Raw genomic sequence first — 19,073 nt, 5'->3', positions numbered from 1 at the left:
ACACTCATACTGTCACATCCACACACATTCACATGCACACACACTGAACTCTGAGACTAGACACACACTGTGCATACTCAGACACACTCACCTATACACACACTGGCCCTAACTCTGTCCTGCACACACGTGCACGGCCCTATCACGGATAATCTGTCATGGACACTCATTCTCTCACACACTTTCACAGCCACATGCTCTTAAACATGTTAACAATATCCTCTTACCTACATGCTCACACCCGTTCACACACTCACACTCTCTCACACCCAAGCTTTTCTCTCAGCCAGCTGCAAGCTTCACCATCTCCTTCCCCATCAAAGTACCCCTGGAGACTCAGGGCAGCTCTGGCTCTGCATGCCCAAGGAGGCGGCATTTGACCAGCTGTCCTGGCAGAGGAAGCTGCCCCTGGGGAAAAAGTCGATGCCCAGGCTGATTCAGCTGTGTCACACCCCGTCCCGCACGCCTGCCTGCCTCCTTCTCCTCCTCCCGCCTAGGAACCCCCTGCCTCAGTGCAGGCACCACAAACAGCAGGTGCAAACAGCACCCAGTCACCTGCCCACTCAAACTGCCGCCAGCTCCTAAATATAGCCTGACACCGCCCTCGGAAAGCCACCACCCTCCTTCCACTACCTCCTCCTGGGCCCCTGTACCAGCCTCCTGACACTTCCCACATCCACCAGGGAGTACCCCCACCCCCATCTGTCCTCACGGAGCAGCCACCGGGGGCCTTACTGCAAACCGCATCACGGTTCAGCTCCCACCCACGCGCCACCAGCGACTGGCTCCTCCGCCGCTTTTCAGCTCCATCCCACGCTGTTCTTTTCCGCCCCAGCACATAGCGGAGTTTGTTCTTTCATGCTGACGCCAGGGATCACTTGCTTAGAGACTTGGAGCTCCCAGAGGGAGGGCTCGGCCTCCATCCTTCCTCAGGCTGCCTGTGCAAAACGAACCTGCATTCAGCCAAGTGCACGGGTGGAGGCTGCCGCAGGGCTCAGAGGCGCAGATACCACTGATCCTGCCTGGAGGGGAAGGAGACCAAATCCCTCCCCTCCCACCGCCACCACTGCGCATCCTGGGGACAAAGGAAGGCTGGGAGGCACTGGCAATCTCCCTGGCATAATAAGGGTGGTATTTGGCTGTTTCCCTGCAAAGTGACCAACTGCCTTGAGCCCCAGCGTATGGCAAGGCCCTCCTCGCTAGCAAGCAGGGCTGTGCTGCTCATGAGCTACGCTCTCTGTAAGGAAAAAAGCGAGGGTGATGGAGAGCTGCCAATCCCACTGCCAAGCACCTGTGCCTACATCCAGGCAGCTGCTTGGTCCCTCCATGTACTTGATGCCCAAGGCCCAGGAAGATTGCAAGGTTTAGAGGAGCCCCAGGAGCTGGCCAGCTGGTTCCTAGGGTTCCAGAAGGCCCAGGGAGACCTGAGGGAACAGCCTGGAGTGGGCGTGTCCTGTTAGAAGTAGGAGTGGCTTGAAAACGGCTCCCAGCATTTCTGCCTGGGAGACAGTGCTGGTTTTTCTCATTTAAATATCCAGCAGGTTCCCTGCAACGTCTAGAGTTCTAGCTTCTTTGGAAAACCCAGCCGACTCCATTACCACGTGGCATTTCCATTTCCTGGAGTGGCTAATGGTCTGATCTTTTTCTTATTTAAAAAAATTTTTTTTAAATTTCTTTGAAACACTGAGTTTACAGAATGACAGGTTGCCAAGGAAGTGGCAACGTGGGCCATTTAAAAAATGCTACCAGTCAAGAACATCCTGCCCCAAAGAGGAAGATCTGCCGTTCCTGGCAGTCATGAGCTGGTGCGTGGTGGGCATCCACAAAGCATCCATGAAATCAATGCATGGGCTGGTATTGTGGCATGTTAGGCTGGGCCACACCCCGCAACACTGGCATCTCATTGGGGTGCCGGCTTGTGTCCTGGCTGCACCACTTCACATTCTGCTCCCTGCTAATGCTCCCGGGAAGCCAGCAGGGGAGGACATACGTGCGGGGGCCTCTGCACCTGTAGGAGAGACCCAAACAAGTTCCTGGTTCCTGGCTTCAGGTAAATCTGGCCCTGGTCCTTGTGGCCACTTGCAGAGTGAACCAGAGGGTAGAAAATCTGTTTCTCTCTCTGTCTCAACCTTTCAAATAAATAAATACTTAAAAAAGAGAGAGAAATCAATGAGTGTGCAAGGGTGGGCACTTTCTTCCCTCCCTTCTTCCTTTTTCTCTTCTGCTTTGTTTTTAAGATTTATTTATTTTACATGGCCAGTCACAATTACAGAGAGATAGGGAGAAGCAGAGAGAGAGAGAGAGAGAGTGGAGGGCTTCCATGTACTGGTTCACTTCTCAAAAGTTTGCAATGGTTGGAGCTGGGCCATTCTGAAGCTAGGAGCTAGGAAATTTTTTGAGGTCTCCCACATTGGTACTGGAGCCCAAAGACTTGGGCCATCCTCTGCTGCTTTCCCAGGCCATAAGCAGGGAACTGGATCAGGAAATGGAACAGCTGGGACACAGACAGGCATCGATACGGGAGGTGGTATTGGCAAGCAGGTTAGCCTGCCGCATTACCGCGCCAGCCCCCTTCCCTGTGTCTTCTAACCTGATTGTAGGACCAAGCCTTAATGGTGGTGGAGGGGTAGGGGTGGGCCCGAGACTGTGTGGTGTGTTTCCTGTCTGCAAAATCACTGGCACTTCTTTATTCACTGGCTGCTGTCTCTTTTCACACCTCTGAAAACACTTGAGAAACTATACTTTCCTCTCTTTAAAAATAAATATCCCAAGGGCCATTCTATTTTTACTAAAGTTCTCATTCTTTGCTGTAATGTCCTAAATGAAGCTTGCTCATTTATATTCAGCTCTGATGGCAGAGTTTTCTAGTTCGTTCATCATTGCTGACCTTTAATCTGTGAAGAGATTTGATCAGAAAGGTAATATTTTGCCTGGAGGAGCCCTTAAAATGGCCTAGGCATTTGTGCCCTCTTGTGATTTCCACCAAAACCCAACAAGTGCAAGGAGACCCGGCTGCCTCCAAGAGGCACCTGCACGGCTAATCATCCTGAGACATAAAGCCTTTGCTGCTCTCCCATCACCTTCAGCAGCCGAGGTCAGGGACCGTAACAGGGAAAGGGTGAGCACGCAGCAGTTGAATTTCTCCCTCTTGTTATTTTTTTTTCCTTCTGCAGGAAATTGCTCTCTAATGCAGGAGAAATGCAGGTTTAGCCGAAGTGGATGGCTTCTGTGATAAGAAACCTGACAGCGAGAGAGGAAGCTCGTTTCCCCGATGGAGAAGCTGCATTTTATTTGCAGGAGGCAAGGAGAGAGGAGGCATTTCTGCTGGGGCACAGGGCAAAGCTTAAAACATCAGGGCGAACCCGTGGCTTGGAAGCGAGGCCAGTGAAGAAACACGAGCCCGGGACGCTCTCTGCGTCCATTCCTTGGGAGACGGTGAAGATCCTGGCGGAATGAATTTCCCGCATTTCCTGGTGATTTCCCTTTTCCCTGCCAGGAGAGGCGGATCTTCCTCTTTAGGGCAGGCTATTCTTGGACTTGGTTTTTGAAGTGGTCCACCCAGCCCCTCTCCTTCCCTTCCCCTGCATTGGCCACACACACACACACACACACAGCATCCAAACCTGCAACCAGCATCTAGTCACATGAGGACTGTCACTCCTACCCACCTCAAACTTGTCTCACACCCTGCTACCCCCACATACAGTTTCCTTCCTTCCTTCCTTCCTTCCTTCCTTCCTTCCTTCCTTCCTCCCCCCTCCTTTTTTTTTAATGAACATTTCCTTTTTCTGCCTTTGGAGATGGGATCTGAGGCCGTGGGTAGGCAATTAGATTTCAAAGGCAGAGAACTCTATTGCACTTGGCAGGAACTGCTGACGCAAGCAGGAGTGCCCAGGGGCTTTGCATGCCTGGCACAGCAGCAGGGCCTCCCAGGGCAGGAGGAGGGGGTGCGTCTGTGCTCAGTAGAGGGAAGTCTGATTTCTCCTCTTCCCACCCTCCCTAGCACGCTCGGCATCAGAGCTCTGTTAGTGCTGGGGCCATACTGACTTCAACAGCTGGGAAGTTTGTGCCTGGCTTGTGAAAGAAATGGCAGAAGGTGGTTTGGTCCCAGGAAGGATGAGGGGTCAGCTTCCCGGGAGCAAGTTGTATGTGGTGCTCAGCCCTGTTCCCTGGGGTGCAGCTGTCTCCCTGAGGTCTATAGGACCCCGTGTTCCCGACTCGGCCTTCTCACGTGGTTGAGTCACGTGGCTGGCTGAGTCATGGAGCTGACATCTGATTTCCAAAGCCTCTGTGAGTAACATGGCAAGGCCGGTCCAGGAAGAGAGCTGAGTGCTGCAGTGGCAGCTGTGGATAGCGAGCGGCTTGGAAACCCCACTTGGGGTTCCACAGCTTGTGTTCTCGTAGGAAAAGGGGCATGGCTAAAGGAGCAGAAAGGTATCGAGGGAAAGTGAGCTTGCGTGATGTGAACAATGAAGATGGGAGGGCTCCCTGGAGGGGGTGAGCTTCAAAGTAAGCTCAGGTCAGAAGCAGTCAACTGTGTTCAGATGGGAGGAGGAGAATGTCCTGAGTGGAACAGCAGGAGCAGGAAGAGAGCTTGGCATGTCTTTGGAAAAGTGAGGAAGCCAGTGTGGTCAGAGCAGGGAGAGGGAGATGGCTTGAGAGGAAGGCCTGCGGAGGAGATGCTGAATTCTTGCTGTGTCTTGGGAGGCAGGGGAGAGACGACGGGCTGACCGGTGCCGTAAGAGGATTCCTGTGCCCTCCGGGTGGGGCTCGGAGGGAGGTGCAGGGCAGGAGGCAGGCTGTCTGTGGACAGCTCCAGCCACTACACTTTACTTTGAGCTGCAAATGGCTGGTTTTCCTCCACTGTCCACATCGTTCTTGGCACCTTTCCATTGCCTCGAGACCCCCTGTTGTAGTGGGAGAAGGGAGAATAAACGCACCTGGCGGATTCTGCAGCCTACTCGCCCATCACGCCCATCTCCCAGACTATGCTTCCTGCCAGCACACTCTTCAGCCACCTTCAGGCATTCTCCAGTCAAGGTGTTGGGTAAACCAGAAATGCCCTAGCTTTGGAAGCCTCTCTGGAAGCCTGAACTTGGGCTCTGTGTGACCCTACTGGCAGCAGAGGCCAAGAACTCAGAAAGCCAGCCACTGTAGCAACAAGGAGGATTTGGCATGGCTCTGGACACCCAAGGCTCTGCCCTCAGGCTTAGTAGGAACCAAGGGGTGTTCTCTGTCTTCACCCTTGTGGCAGGAAGAATGAACCCCCTAACCCCCATCTTCAAAACTGTCCTATTCTACCAACTGGAGGGGCCTTTGGGAATCAGTGATTGATCCAATTGCATTTTAGGAAATGAATAAGATATGATCATTTCACTGCTATTTTTAAAAGAAAGATTTATTTATTTTTATCGGAAAGGCAGTTTTACAGAGAGAAGGAGAAACAGAAAGAAATAAATAGAAAGAATAAACAGAAAGAAATAAATAATAATAAACAGAAACAAATACCATCTGTTGGTTCACTTCCCAAATGGATGCAACGGCCAGAGTTGAGCTGATCCAAAGCCAGGATCCAGAAGCTTCTTCCAGGTCTCCCATGTGGGTGTAGGGTCCCAAAGCTTCGGGCTGTCCTCTATTGCTTTCCCAGGCCAGCAGGGAGCTGGATGAGAAGTGGAGCAGCCAGGACATGAACCAGCGCTCATATAGAATCCTGGCACTTGCAAGGAGAGGATTTAGCCACTGAGCCATCATGCTGGGCCCCACAGTCGTATCGGCAGCTGTGCAAAAGATCCCAGCTGTAGAGAGAGGAAGGGCAGGGTTCTGAGCAGGCTGCATATATATAGGGCGACGCTGGTGGAAGAGGGAGCCTGAGAAAGTTAAAAGCTGGGTGAAGTGGCAGAGGAGCAGGAGAATAAACAGAAAAATCTGAGCAAAGAATGAGGACAACGTAACTCCGGGGCTTCTCATCCAAGACAGTGAAGGGGCAGGCAGGAGCTGCAGGGCAGGTGTGAGCTGCACCTGCTGTGGAAGACACCTCACAGAGGGCTCAGCCATCCTCAGCCCAGGCTTAACCTCTCCAGAGCAGTCCAAGCAACGCAAACAGGAGCCGCTCTCCTGGGACAGACCTCCCAGGCCTGGTTCCCGTTTTCAGCTGCTGACTTCCTAACGAGGCCCATGTGCAGAGGCTGCACAGTGGTGTTATCTGTCACACGGTGATCAAACAAGGAGGTGACTATTTCCTGGTCTCTCACGCTGCAGACTGCAGACCCATCCATCCTCCTAAGTGACGCCCCGTGGCCAATAGCCCACTCTCCCCTCTGCGGCTGCAGGATAATGATGCCCGGGCGTATGGGGCTGGCAGCCTTGGGTCACAGGGGAACAGGCTTTTTTCCTGCCACAGGCTGGGGTATGGTAAACCTGGCGGGCTTTGAGCAAATGCCTGCCCTTTCCTCCAGCTGACCAGAAGAAAAGAGGGATGAGGGAACTGGGCAGGCATCCTCCCAGCTCCAGGGAGAGCAGTCAACCAGGGCCTGGCATTGGCCTGATGGCCTCATAGCAAAGATGCTAAGTCACGGGGGCCTTTCGTGCTGTCGTAACGGGAAAGAAAGGCTTCACCCAATGCAGCCCAGGCTGCATCTGCCCCCTGTCTGAGCAAGTCCCAGCCATTGCCAGACTGATAGCTTCATTTCACTTTGGTAAACAGGCCACCCCCGGGCCAAGGTGACCATGACCTCTGGCACTGCAGGCTGCACAGGATCCTCTCTGGGGAACCTTAGGAAAGCATTTTCTCGCAGCAGGGTCTGGGCTCTTATTTCTCTTCCTCACTACTCTGATTTGTCCTGACAGCACAGACAGGCGGGAGGAGTGAGGGAGCTGGCAGAGGGGGAGGTCTGTAAGGTCGCCCCTTGCTTCTCTCTGCTGCCATGGAGAACAATGCAGCTGCTCAGCAAACCTCCCACTCCACCAGGCAGCTAAGGCTCAGAATAGCCTGGCACGTGCTGCCCCGCCAGGCTGCTGCATTTCTGACGTTGTAGCAAGGATGTCTGGCACAGAACGGATCGGAGGCTCTGATGGCGTGGGCGCTGTTAAATATGGACTCTGGAGAGTGTGGGCTGGGGAGGGTGCGGCTGGCCTGATAGGTTATGGTATAACGCAATTTAATCTCTGGTGTCTCAGCAGGCCTCTTTCTATGCAATGAACATGCGTCCTGTGTGTCAGGTACAACCCCAGAAAACACCCCTTGTCTTCCAAGAACACCAGTGGTCCAGCAGCCACGTTATAATTGCTGCAGCCTGCAGGGGGCAGGCGTGAGGCCTGTGTAAGCGAAGCGGGTAGAGACGTTAGGTAGTGGTGGGGAGCTTGGAAATGGAGGGCCCGTGTTTCAGGCTCAGCTGACTGCCACTATGCCAGAATAACTGTCTAGTATTATGGTGCCATATGATTTTTAAGAGGAAATGACTCATTCAGAATTTTGCTTTTCTCCTGTTGCGTTTTTTTGAAGATTGATTTTACTAAAATTTAAACAGCAGAGTTGCAGACAGAGGAGAGAGAAGGAAGAGAAAAAGATCTTCCATCCACTGATGGCTGATCTTCCATCCACTGATCCCCAAATGGCTGCAGCTGCGTTGGTCTGAAGCCAGGAGCCAAGACTATTTGTGGTTACTAAAGAAGGTAGGTCCAGAAATTTTTAGGAAAATGGGATGGGTCTTTTTTTTTTTTTTTTCATAAAATGCAATTTCCACACACTTTGCCTGTCTTCTAAGGATGTTAGGGCTTGAACAGGCCTTGGTTCCCCAAAAACACATGCAGGTGACTTACGCAACAGTCAGTGGGTGAGCATTAACTGTGAGTGGATTAAGGGTGGCAACCTGCTCTAAAGGTGTTATCTGGGCAGTGGCCTCTTGGGTCTTAGGCCTTAGGGGGCATACTCCTGGAGACTAGAATTAGTTCTTAGAAGGCAGGCACACCCCCTGGGTCTGTTTCCTGACCCCATGTGGAGGGCCTCCCCGCATGTGTTGTGCCTTGGTCAGACCCCAGACCAATAGTACTGAATCTCCAAACTGTGGACCGAGAGGCCTTTCCTCATAAGAAGCTCTGCTCGGGTGTCTTTGTGGTAGGAACGGAATGTTGACTCAGGCCCCTCATTACAGGAAGAGCAGAAATAGACAAAATAACAGGTGCTCATTGGAGCCCTGAGGGCACGTTGAACTCAGTTTACAAAAGTAACTGTTTACAAAAGTAAACCAATAATGTTGGCAAAGTTGTGGATGCAATGATAAATCTTTTTAAAAAGATTTATTTAGTTATTTGAAGGGCAGATTTACAGAGGAGAGACAGAGAGGATCTTCTACTCCACAATTGGCTGCAACAGCTGGACCTGAGCTGATCTAAAGCCAGGAGCCAGGAGCTTCCCCTGGGCTCCCCAGGCAGGTGCAGGAGCCCTAGGACTTGAACCATCCTCTACTGCTTTTCCAAGCCATAAGCAGGGAGCTGGGTTGGGAATGGAGCAGCTGGGACATTGAAGGCAGAGGATTAGCCTGTTGAGCTACCATGCCGGCCATGGAATGATAACCCTTGAATGATGGTGTAAACCATGTCAAAGAGATTGGCAGTGTCCTTGCAGAGGCAAGGGTGGGCAGTGATTGAAACAGCTAACAGCTCCATCCCTCAGCGTTTCCCATAGTCAAGGCTGCCTCTCTAACAGTGTCGAGCGTTAGAGGGAGGAGGGCATTCGTTCCTCCTGTAGCCCCTTCTTGACGACACGTGTGGTTGTCACAAGCATAGATTGCAGAGCTGGTGATTAAGTCTCCTTGGCTCGGGTTTCTGTAATACTAAGATAATGTTATCCGGCGCATTGGGAGGTTGTGAGGGTTCGAGGATCAGTAACCATGAAGGACAGAGACCAGCGCCTGGCGTGTTGACTACAGATGTTTGCTCACCGGTGCTGTTCCGCTGACAATATTATTTACTCTGCAGTATCCCAAGAGGGCAGAGCAAGGAGACAGCAGGAGCCCGGGTCCTGGCTCCAGACTTGTGCCAGCACCGACACTCAGAGAAGTCAACTTTGCTCCCAGCCCCCCCCCCAACTGACTTTCAAATGAGTCAACTTTAAAAAGAAAAGTTCCTGGAAGGGGTGTGGAAAGATTGTGGGAAGCAAAGCACTCATGGATTTCCATTGTTCTGCATCAGCATCAATTTTTAAACTATTTTTCTGTGAACTGGTTGAAGCATCCTTGTATGCACATTATCTCATTCTTTTTTTTTTTTTATTAAGATTTTATTATTATTGGAAAGCCGGATATACACAGAGGAGGAGAGACAGAGAGGAAGATCTTCCGTCCGATGATTCACTCCCCAAGTGAGCCGCAACGGCCGGTGCTGCGCCGATCCGAAGCCGGGAACCAGGAAGCTTTTCTGGATCTGCCACGCAGGTGCAGAGTCCCAAAGCTTTGGACCATCCTCAACTGCTTTCCCAGGTCACAAGCAGGGAGCTGGATGGGAAGTGGAGCTGCCGGGATTAGAACCGGCGCCCATATGGGATCCTGGTGTGTTCAAGGAGAGCACTTTAGCTGCTAGGCCACGCCACCGGGCCCCTCTCATTCATTCTTTACAGCAATTCTGAAAGGTAGAGAAAAAAGACATGCCTTGCCCAGGGCCATCCCGCTGGGACCTGGGTTTACATACCTCTGCTTCCTCTCTCTCTCTCTCTCTCTCTCTCTCTCTCTCTCTCTCTCTCTCTCTCCCTTTTTTGGAGCTAAGTGCAAATCCCAGGTCAGGCCCAGTTCCTTCACGTCTCGCTTTTCCAAGTCAGCATTGCCTGCCGCAGACCGAGTAGTGACATCAGCCCCCCCCAGGGGCCATGAGGATTGACTGGGTGTCAGGTGGGTACAGACCCTGCCTCTCGACACGTGGTACAGGATCCAGCAATGCTGGAGTCACATTTCCTAAGAATGCCGACTTCAGCACCCTCCTCCACTACCCACACACAAGCCCACTGCATTCTGACAACAATTGAGTAAGCGTCCTGGTTCAGGGACAAACATTTCAAATGGATTTGACCCAGGAGGTTGTGTGGGCTCTCTTCTCCTGGGGAAGAAAGCCTGTGTTCAAGCTAGCTGTGCACCAGCCAGGAGCAGCTGCCGGCCTCCTTATGCAGCCCACTGCGGCCGCCTCTGTGCTCAGGGCTCCCTTCCGGTGGGTGCCGGGAACAGTGATTTAGTGTCCCGCCCAGGGCAGCGTGAGAAAGAGAGGGCTGTGTCTCCAACAAAGCCAGAGACAATCCTGAAAGCCCAAGCCAGGTGGCCTGACACTGTCCACTGCTGGAAACCACTATGGAGGGGTTGGGTCTCTTATCCAGGAGGGGGTTCTAGGGGGCGTGGGCTGCATTCCTCAGAGGGCCTCTCTCTGCAACCAAAGCACCAGCCACCCACTCCTCCCCGTCATGCAAGGCCTTGCTGTCACCACATCTAGACAGGTGGGGTTGATCCATCTTCTCTGCTCACTTTGAATGAGCGTGGCGGCTGCAAAGTGAAGCAAGCAGGGCAGCTCCCGTGCCCACCTGCACTTTCTGTTGACCTGTGCCGGCTGCAAAGCCCCGGGCCGCTCGCTCTGCCTGGGTGCTGCTTCTTCCTCCAAGATCTGTGACCTGCAAAGGGGAAAGGCCTTCCCTCCTGGTTGCTTGGGAAAAAAATTAATCCACCAGCTGAGACCCTGAGTGAGCCTGACTGTGGAGGCTAGCCCTTCTGGATTTGCAACTTAAGGTTTGACTTGAATCGGCATGACTCTTCCGATCCCTCTGAGATCTTGCAAGAGACAAGTCCCCAGGCACTGGAGGGTGATCGGAAGACGGTTGCAAGGCAGGATGGCTAAGCCACCACCCTACCCTTCTGGCCACGGATGAGGTTCAGAGAGGGAAGGGGGATGGCCTCAGACCTCAGCAGGCATGATGCTGAGCTAGAATCTGAAGCCAGGCTGTCCCAGGGAAGGGAGTGGCTGAGTGGTCCTGACAACAAGCTAGGTGATGACAACAGTTATTTGGAGGGGCAGGTGCTGTGCTGTAGAAGGCTGAGCCTTCTGTCTTCTGTAATGCCGACATCCCATATGGGCTCTGGTTCCAATGTAGCTCGCTGCTAACGGGACTGGGAAAGAAAAAGAAAAAAAAAAAAGGAAGAAGAAGTGATTTTGAGTCTGTAAGACTCTGCCTCTTGGTTGCAAATGACAGTGCCCGACTGGCTGCTGCGAGGGTGGGGCAGAGCTGCTGGAGCCTTGCGTGGGGTGAGGAAGCCAATGGGCTGGAGCTGCGGGAGTGAAGGTGCCCACTCACAGAGCCACTTGGGGGCGCACATGGCTGTCATGGCCCTGCTGAAGAGCACGGGTCAGATCTGCATCACTTTAGCAGGAGAGAGGGGAGGGGCTCAGGCAACAAGATGTGTAGCCGTGACCTGGTGGGTCCCCTCTCAGTCCCTCTGCCCATCTGAAGAGGGTAGCTGCTTCCCAGAACTTGCAGCGTTACCTCGCCCACCCGCCGGGATCCCTCCACTCCGTGCTCTTTCCCCTCCTCTCTGATAGGTACTCACTGGGGAATCGCACTGCTACCTGGTCACTGACATCACCTATCTCCTCTCTGACGACAAGGAGACTCATCCTTTACCCAGGTTCCCTGGAGCCAGTGTCTGTCCACAGAAGGGCCGAGGGGACAACGAGTGGAGAGCACCCACAGTAATGGTGACTGTTGTTGGAGGGACACTCATGGCGTCCCTGTATGTGTTGTACCTGGTGCAGGTGATGTCATCAACTCCTTACACGGTCTCACTCTCCGTCCTCTGAAGGAGGACCTGCAGCTCAGAGAGGTTAAGCATCTTGCTTGAGGACACACAGCAAGGAACAAAACTGAGGCGTGGACCGCAGTAGCCTCGGGAACTCTTGTTCTCGGGAAATGTTGGGACATGGCTGTGCAGGTTGCCCGCCTCCTTCCCACGCACAGCTGTCTGCCTAACTGCCACTGCCCCTCTGCTTACTCTTGCTGACATAGACTCTTCTGCTGCTTCCGGGGGTGGCTGCCTGTGAGTGTTGCCCCCCTCCCCCACTCACCGCCCCCAGGATCCCATGAGTCGGTCATCCCATGGCCGGATGACGCTGCCCCCATGGTGCACTCCAGGCCCAGCTGCCAGGGCTGTGTGCACATGTGTGCTGATCTGATTAGCTCGTTTAGTCCTTGCTGCTGAGGAGCGTGGGGCTGTGGCCACCAAGCAGCATTCTGCTGCCTGTGCTTGAGTAATCGCTTTTGGAAGGGACATTATGTTAATATCTCACATGAGAGTGTCTGATCCAGCAGGAAGCTGGGATGGCCGAGTCCGGGCCATATGGTGCGGCCAGTCCCTCCTTTGTAATCCTGGGTAATTGAAATTTGCTGCTTTGATTCAAATTCAGCAAGTCTCCCATCTGATGGGCAGTAGAGGGCCTGTGAGCAATTTACTTGCCAGTCCTTCTGGGGACATTAAGTGGGATACGCAGTGCATTTAATAGGGCTTTACTCAGAGAAGGCCTGATCTCTTTCAGGGACAAAAATCTCCTGCATCTGACTATTTACAAAGAAAACAGCACCTGCCCAACCATAACAATCACTTCAGCTCTAAAGCCATCCCGGGGTTCCAGGCATTGTGTCAGATAAGACCTTCACAGCAAACTGCCGGTTAAAGATTATTCCCATCTCAGAGATGAGAAAGCTGAGGTTAAGACAGAGCAGCTTGCCCAAGGCCACCTGCCAGAAGGGGAGGCAGCAGGATTGCACTCCTTTCCCTCTTCCCCCAGTTGTCAGAGCCCTGCTCTAGTCCTGTTGGCATCCTGGACATGCCACTGACCAGCTAACGCTGTGTGTAAGTTCCAGTCTCCCAAGGAGTGCCACTGGTGCCTTCTAGAAGCCTCTGCTGGGCCCTAGGATGGTTACTGCACTCATGCATCTATTTGGAGGATGTGTTCTGTCCATGCAACTTGTTAGTTATGTGACAGACATGTTGATTTAGACTTACTGAGTCACAGGTGATAATTCTGGAACATGGGAGTCATATTTTCTGGCTCACTATGTGGGGGTGTGTTCACATGACACAGTCCAGGGTTTCTTGGACTTTTTTTTTAACCTGTGTTTCTTTTGGCCAAACACAAACAAGGACCCACCTCTCCACGCACCCATGATTAGGATGAGGGAACTTGGAGAAGTTCATAGAAAAAAAGTGATACGATAAGTTTCTTTCTGCAAAATGTTTGGAACTCCATGTATAGTATTTTTTATGCTAGGCATCTTCCACGAACTCCTTGAAGATTCGCGTGTTTCTCCACTTCATTTTGCACCAAAGCTGCCGTATCTTTTACTTTAGTTTCTGATGAAATTTTTGGAGGGATTCTTACATTCCAATTGTACCCACCAGCTAAGGGCATTTTGTCTAGCTTCCCCAGAATCTGTATTATGAAATAATTTTTTGTTTTGTAAAATATGAAATTTATTGTTATGCTGGCTACAATTGTTTTTTTTTTTAAAGATTTATTCATTTTATTACAGTCAGATATACACAGAGGAGAGACAGAGAGGAAGATCTTCCGTCCGATGATTCACTCCCCAAGTGACCGCAACGGGCCGATGCGCGCTGATCCGATGCCATGTCTCCCACGTGGGTGCAGTGTCCCAATGCATTGGGCTGTCCTCGACTGCTTTCCCAGGCCACAAGCAGGGAGCTGGATGGGAAGTGGAGCTGCCGGGATTAGAACCGGCGCCCATATGGGATCCCGGGGCTTTCAAGGCGAGGACTTTAGCCGCTAGGCCACGCCGCCGGGCCCTACGATTGTTATATACATGTACACAACATGCATTTTTCCTCCTCATCTCTCCCATGTGATACATCCCTTTAGGGCAAGCCACCTCATCACAGACGTACCAGATGGGGAGTGCCTGGTGATGAGTAGCACACGACAGTTACTCACTAGACAGTGAGTCCCTGCACAAGAGTGAGAGCAGCAAGCAGACCCTGAAACTGTGGCTAAATGATGGTGAATGAGAGCACATGGTCAGGGAATGCCTCTGCAGACTGCCCCCCGCAGACCACACCATCTTCTTCAGTTCTTCAACAGACAATGTTTTCAGAATAATCTTAGGTTGACAGAGAATCATGTGGGAAACAGAGTTCCCCATAACGGTACTTCTTAGGTCCTGATGAACCCATCATGGATTGAAAATGTGCTAAGCAGAAGATGCACTGAATGCAGCAGAGCTCCCATGATGCACTGGCACTGCCCTCTTGTCTGCCACCACCTAACATCACCAGAGAGAGCTGAGCCCCACGCTGTTTGCATAAGAAAGGTCCAAAGTTCAATGCTCCTTGAAAATATGTATGCTGTTTTTGTCCCATCACAAAGTCCAGAAACCCTCGATTGAGCCTTTACAAAGTGGGGGCCATCTATGGGCCACTCCCCTACTCTCCCAAATTCCCCACCAGTAATGAACATCTATCACACTGGTGCATTTGTTATACCTGCTGAGCCCAGATCAATATGTAATTATCACAAGGGCCATAGTAGCAGGGTTCACACTTGGTGAGACATGGTCTCATGGGCTTGGAAAAATGCATGTCCATTTCCACCATGTCCCCGGGCTGCACCTCTTTGGACCTCCACCCTGCACCCAGTCTTCTTCACTTTGTACTTTTAACAGTTCATAGTAATGCAAGTATGGGATTTTTTTAAAAAATTAGATTCTGTCGTCCCCACTGGGTTTTAAGAAGGATCACAAGACAACCATTACATTACACTTTAAAAACATGTATTCATTTTTATTTGAAAGGCAGAGTTACAGAGAGAGAAGGAAGAGGAGAGAGGGAGAGAGAGCTATTCCATCCATTGACCCACTTCCCAGATGGCCACAAGGGTTATAACTGGGCCTTTTCAAAGCCAGGGATCAGGAGCTTCCCTCAGGTCTCCCACATGGGTGCAGGAGCCCAAGCACTTAAGCCAACCTCTGTTGCTTTTTCTAAGTCATGAGCAGGGAGCTGGATTGAAAGTGGAGCAGCCCAGATTGGCATCTATGTGGAATGCTGGTGCATCATACAGAGGTTTAGACCTGACACCACAACACTGCACATTTTAAATAACATGTTTGCTGGGGTTTAATCACAAAATGAATGTCATAGATTGGTTGCTGGAAACAACTTGATTGAATGAATGAATGCATGCAGGCATGAATAAATGAAAGCATTGGGTGGATGAGTGGAAGGGAGGGAAGGTAGGAGGCTGGAGGGTGAAGGTACTGGGGCTCCAAGAGGAGGAATCATTCAAATGAACGTGTCCATAGCAGGAACCTCCCTTCGAGGATGACAAAGAACAAAGCAAGAAAGAGCCAAGCAGTTGATAACCCAGACCAAGGGCTGTCCTGGCGGTGGGTGTGGCCTTTCCGTGCCCCATCAGGCTGACAAGGACAGGGGCAGCGAATTGATGTCATTGGAGTCAGGACTTTGTCAGGGCTCCATCCATCACTGTCTTCATCCTCGTGACTTTTGGAGTCACCTCCAGATTTTGGCCCAGTAAATGATTAAGCAGTTAAATCGAGACAGGCTCATTAAGGAAACATGCTGCCCTGAGTCTCTGCCCCAGTTCCTCCTAAATTTAATCTGCCCATGAGCCAATTTCCAGGACAAACACACACTGGCTTTTCTATCGACAGAGCCTTGACCTTGAAGCCATGCAGGTCCCTCTCTGACATCCTGCTTCCTTTGAGACCGAGGAGGGGGCTCATTCCCTGTTCTCATCCTTGGGCTGGGTGAGGGATCAGAGGACCCTGGGGGCTGCCCAAAGAGAGGGCAAGAGACTGGGGGTGGCCTATTTTGCCAGCAGGTAGGGCTAGCCCCATGAAAGTGCCCTTTCTTCTTGGTCACAGGGCTGTTGCCATCCCCCGGGAGCTCCAGGGACTAATCGGATTGAGTTTCTTAAGCCAACAGGTTGGCTTTGTTCTCCTGTCCAGATTTTCATCTCCTTGGCTCCCCCAGTTGCTGCTGCTCCACTGCTTTCTGACCTGGATTCACGGCGTACACACCAAGCTTTGTGTGGGGTTGATGGGGTTGGGGGGGCGGGGTGGGGTTGAGGGTGAGGGGACCCGTCAAGGAGGGGCCAAGCCAGACTTTGCAGGATTTTCAGAAGTCAAATCTCCTGTGCCTTAGCTTCCCTTCCTGCAGCCCAGTTCCCTGGAAGGGCAAGCACGTAGGCTGTCTCTGCGGTGCCATGCCTGGCCTTGGCTTGACTCTGCGGCTACAGACTTTGTGATCTGGGAGGAGAGACCCCTCTGCCTTCTGTCAGACTTTCCTCCTGAGTCTGCTGCTCCTCCCAGCAGGTCCAGATTCCCTCTGCTGGACCCTCCATGTACAGTGTGAGCCAAGAAGTTCAGTGGGTTGAGCAGGCCCAGTGGAATGCGCTCTGCCCTGAAGGCCAGCTGGAAAGAATGCCATGCAGGCAGGAATCCCTTCTGTGGAGTGGGGTTTCTGAGTGAAGACCCAGGTCTTACCCAGCAAGGAGCGGCCGTCTTGCCATTGTGAATTTCTAGCAAGGAGGTAGGCTCCTGTGGTTCTAAGTGGGCATACATGCCTCTGTACTCTCTCTCCCATCTCAGAGGCTTGGCATACATTCACCCTTTCTGGGACAGGGTGGTGTCTGGGGCTGCAGCCTGGTACTCATCACCCTCACTGCTCAGTCCCCAGACCCAACCTTCCCAAGGGTCTAATCTTACTCTTAGCGCAAAATCCTGGCAACTGCAACATGTAAGCAATCGGCATCTGGTTCTGGAGGCTGAGAAGGCCCTCATCAAGGTGCTGGCTGAGGAGGGCTCACTTTCTGACCTGCAGACAGCCACCTGCTTGCTGTGGCCTCACCCAGCAGAGAGAGAAGAAGAGCCCTGGCGTCTCCTCCTCTTCTTTTAAGGCCACAAACCCCATCAGAAGTGCCCCTCTCACACAACTTCATTTAACCTGTCACGTCTTTGAGGCTCCGTGTCTTGACGCCATTGTGTTGGAGGTTAGGGCTTTGCTCTTTGAACTTGGTGGCAGTGGTTGGGGTGGGGAGAATGGGGAAGTGGAATATAGATGCTTAGGCTCTTGCAAAGGGGCAGGTGATCTGGGCTAGCCTTTCCTGGTTTTTGGTTGGTTTGTTTTGAGCAGGAAGCATCAGACCTGTTAGGGGGATGACAGTTGGTGACTGTTACCCTCCTGCCCCAGCATGGGAAGCATTTTTAGAACAGAAGCAGGCAGGGTCGTGGTTGAGAACTTCTTGCTCTCTGTGGACCCTGTGCGCCTTGAAGTTGGCTTCCTACTCGCAGTCAGGAAGGGCTCTTGGCAGCTCACCAGCATTGAGCTCTGCTATTGTTGCTCCTTTTCTCCCCCCTCTCCCATACAGGTTAAAGAATGCTGACTCTTGAGGACCGAACATGACTCAACCCTTTGGAGGGATGGGATAGCAGAACGGGAGGAAGCAGAGGGACTAGGCTGCCCGCCTGGGTTTGCTGCTTGGTGTCATCACTTACTAATGTACATCATTCTGGGTAACATCCTTAACGGTTTGTGTGTCTGTTGTTTGTCTGTTATATGGTGATAAGCACTGCACCTGCTTGGGCATTTGTAGATAGAAGGTATGTGTATTTGACTTACACTGGAGGTTGCAGTGAGTTCCATGGGAACTGGCTCTGTTATTACCACTTGCCCCTGATCTTGTGGCAGTGAACAGAGCCTTGCTTGGCCCAAGTGCTGAAGGAAATGGAACAAATCCTGAGCGACAGGACGACACTGTCTTATGACCTAATTAGTAGCCAGCTGGAAGCTTGTTGGAATGGCTCGCTAAGGAGATGTGTCTGGGGCCTGGATACTACCTGCATGGGGCTCCCAGGATGATAACACTAAGGCTGATGGCTTTGGGAACAAGCAGTAATCCTATCATGTGCTAGCTAGGTGCAAAGAACATTGGCGCTTACAGCCCTGCAACCCCACACTGAAGTTTCCTAGAGGGACTCACACACGTGCCCCTGGCAGAGGGCTGCATCACGAGATGGCCCAGAATGGCACCGTGGGTGACAGCCCCCAGCTGGGCGCTGGCAGACTGGAGGTGCAGGAATGAGTCACCTGGGGTGTGTGCATCCACCATCCCACACCACAGACTGCTCAGGAGAAGACAACAGCCATGTGCACTCACACAGAAGACTCTGCGACATGCGAGACTGAACTTAGACACGCACGTGGCCGACAGTGCCCAGGTGTGTCTTACGCAGACCAAAAGCAAGCAGATAGGCACAGTTTGCTTGTAAGCATCTAGAACAAAGCCAAAAGGAGACACAGAAACTTGAGGACAAGGTCAGCGCTGTGAGAGGGACAGAGGAGTCCGGGGAGGGCACTGGAGGAAATTCCTCTCTTTCCCCCCAATGCTTTCCCAAAGTCAAGTTCTCACCACCGAGAGGTAGGGTCCACAGCTGCTTGATTTATTCATTTGCTTTATAGCTTGATAGTAACTGCTTAAGGGCCTTCCTATGAACTGGTTATAACCAACATTTTAAAAAGACGGCGGTGGATCCGTCTTTGCCATTGTTGTGTGCTTTGAACAAAGATGGTTTTTTCAAAAAGTCAATGGGGAAAAACAGGATTTGAAAAAGCGTTTATGTGTTAGCACAAAATGTTTTGAAAGTCATGCACATTTTCCATGCACTTTTTAAAGAGCCTTGGCTTGCATGGATTTCAAGGGTCTGTGGTATCAAAATAAAAATTTTTAATTCTACTTTCCACAAACACTGTGAAATACACAGATGTTTCCTTGTGCTTTTCTTTTAAATGAGTAAGGATAATTTTGCCTCTGAAAAAAAAACGAGTTAAAAATTTTTGCATGGATTATTTTAAAATTTACACTGGGACTGGTACAGTGGTATCACAGGTTAATACTCCATTATATGAGCACCAGTTCAAATCCCAGCGGCTCCATTTCTGATCCAGCCCACTGCTAATGGCCTGGGAAAGCAGCAGAGGATTGTCAAAGTTCTTAGGACCTTGTACCCATGCGGGAAG

This window comes from Ochotona princeps, chromosome 19 (assembly GCF_030435755.1).
Source record: "Ochotona princeps isolate mOchPri1 chromosome 19, mOchPri1.hap1, whole genome shotgun sequence".
NCBI classification, from domain to species: domain Eukaryota; kingdom Metazoa; phylum Chordata; class Mammalia; order Lagomorpha; family Ochotonidae; genus Ochotona; species Ochotona princeps.
This window is presented reverse-complemented; position numbering follows the sequence as displayed.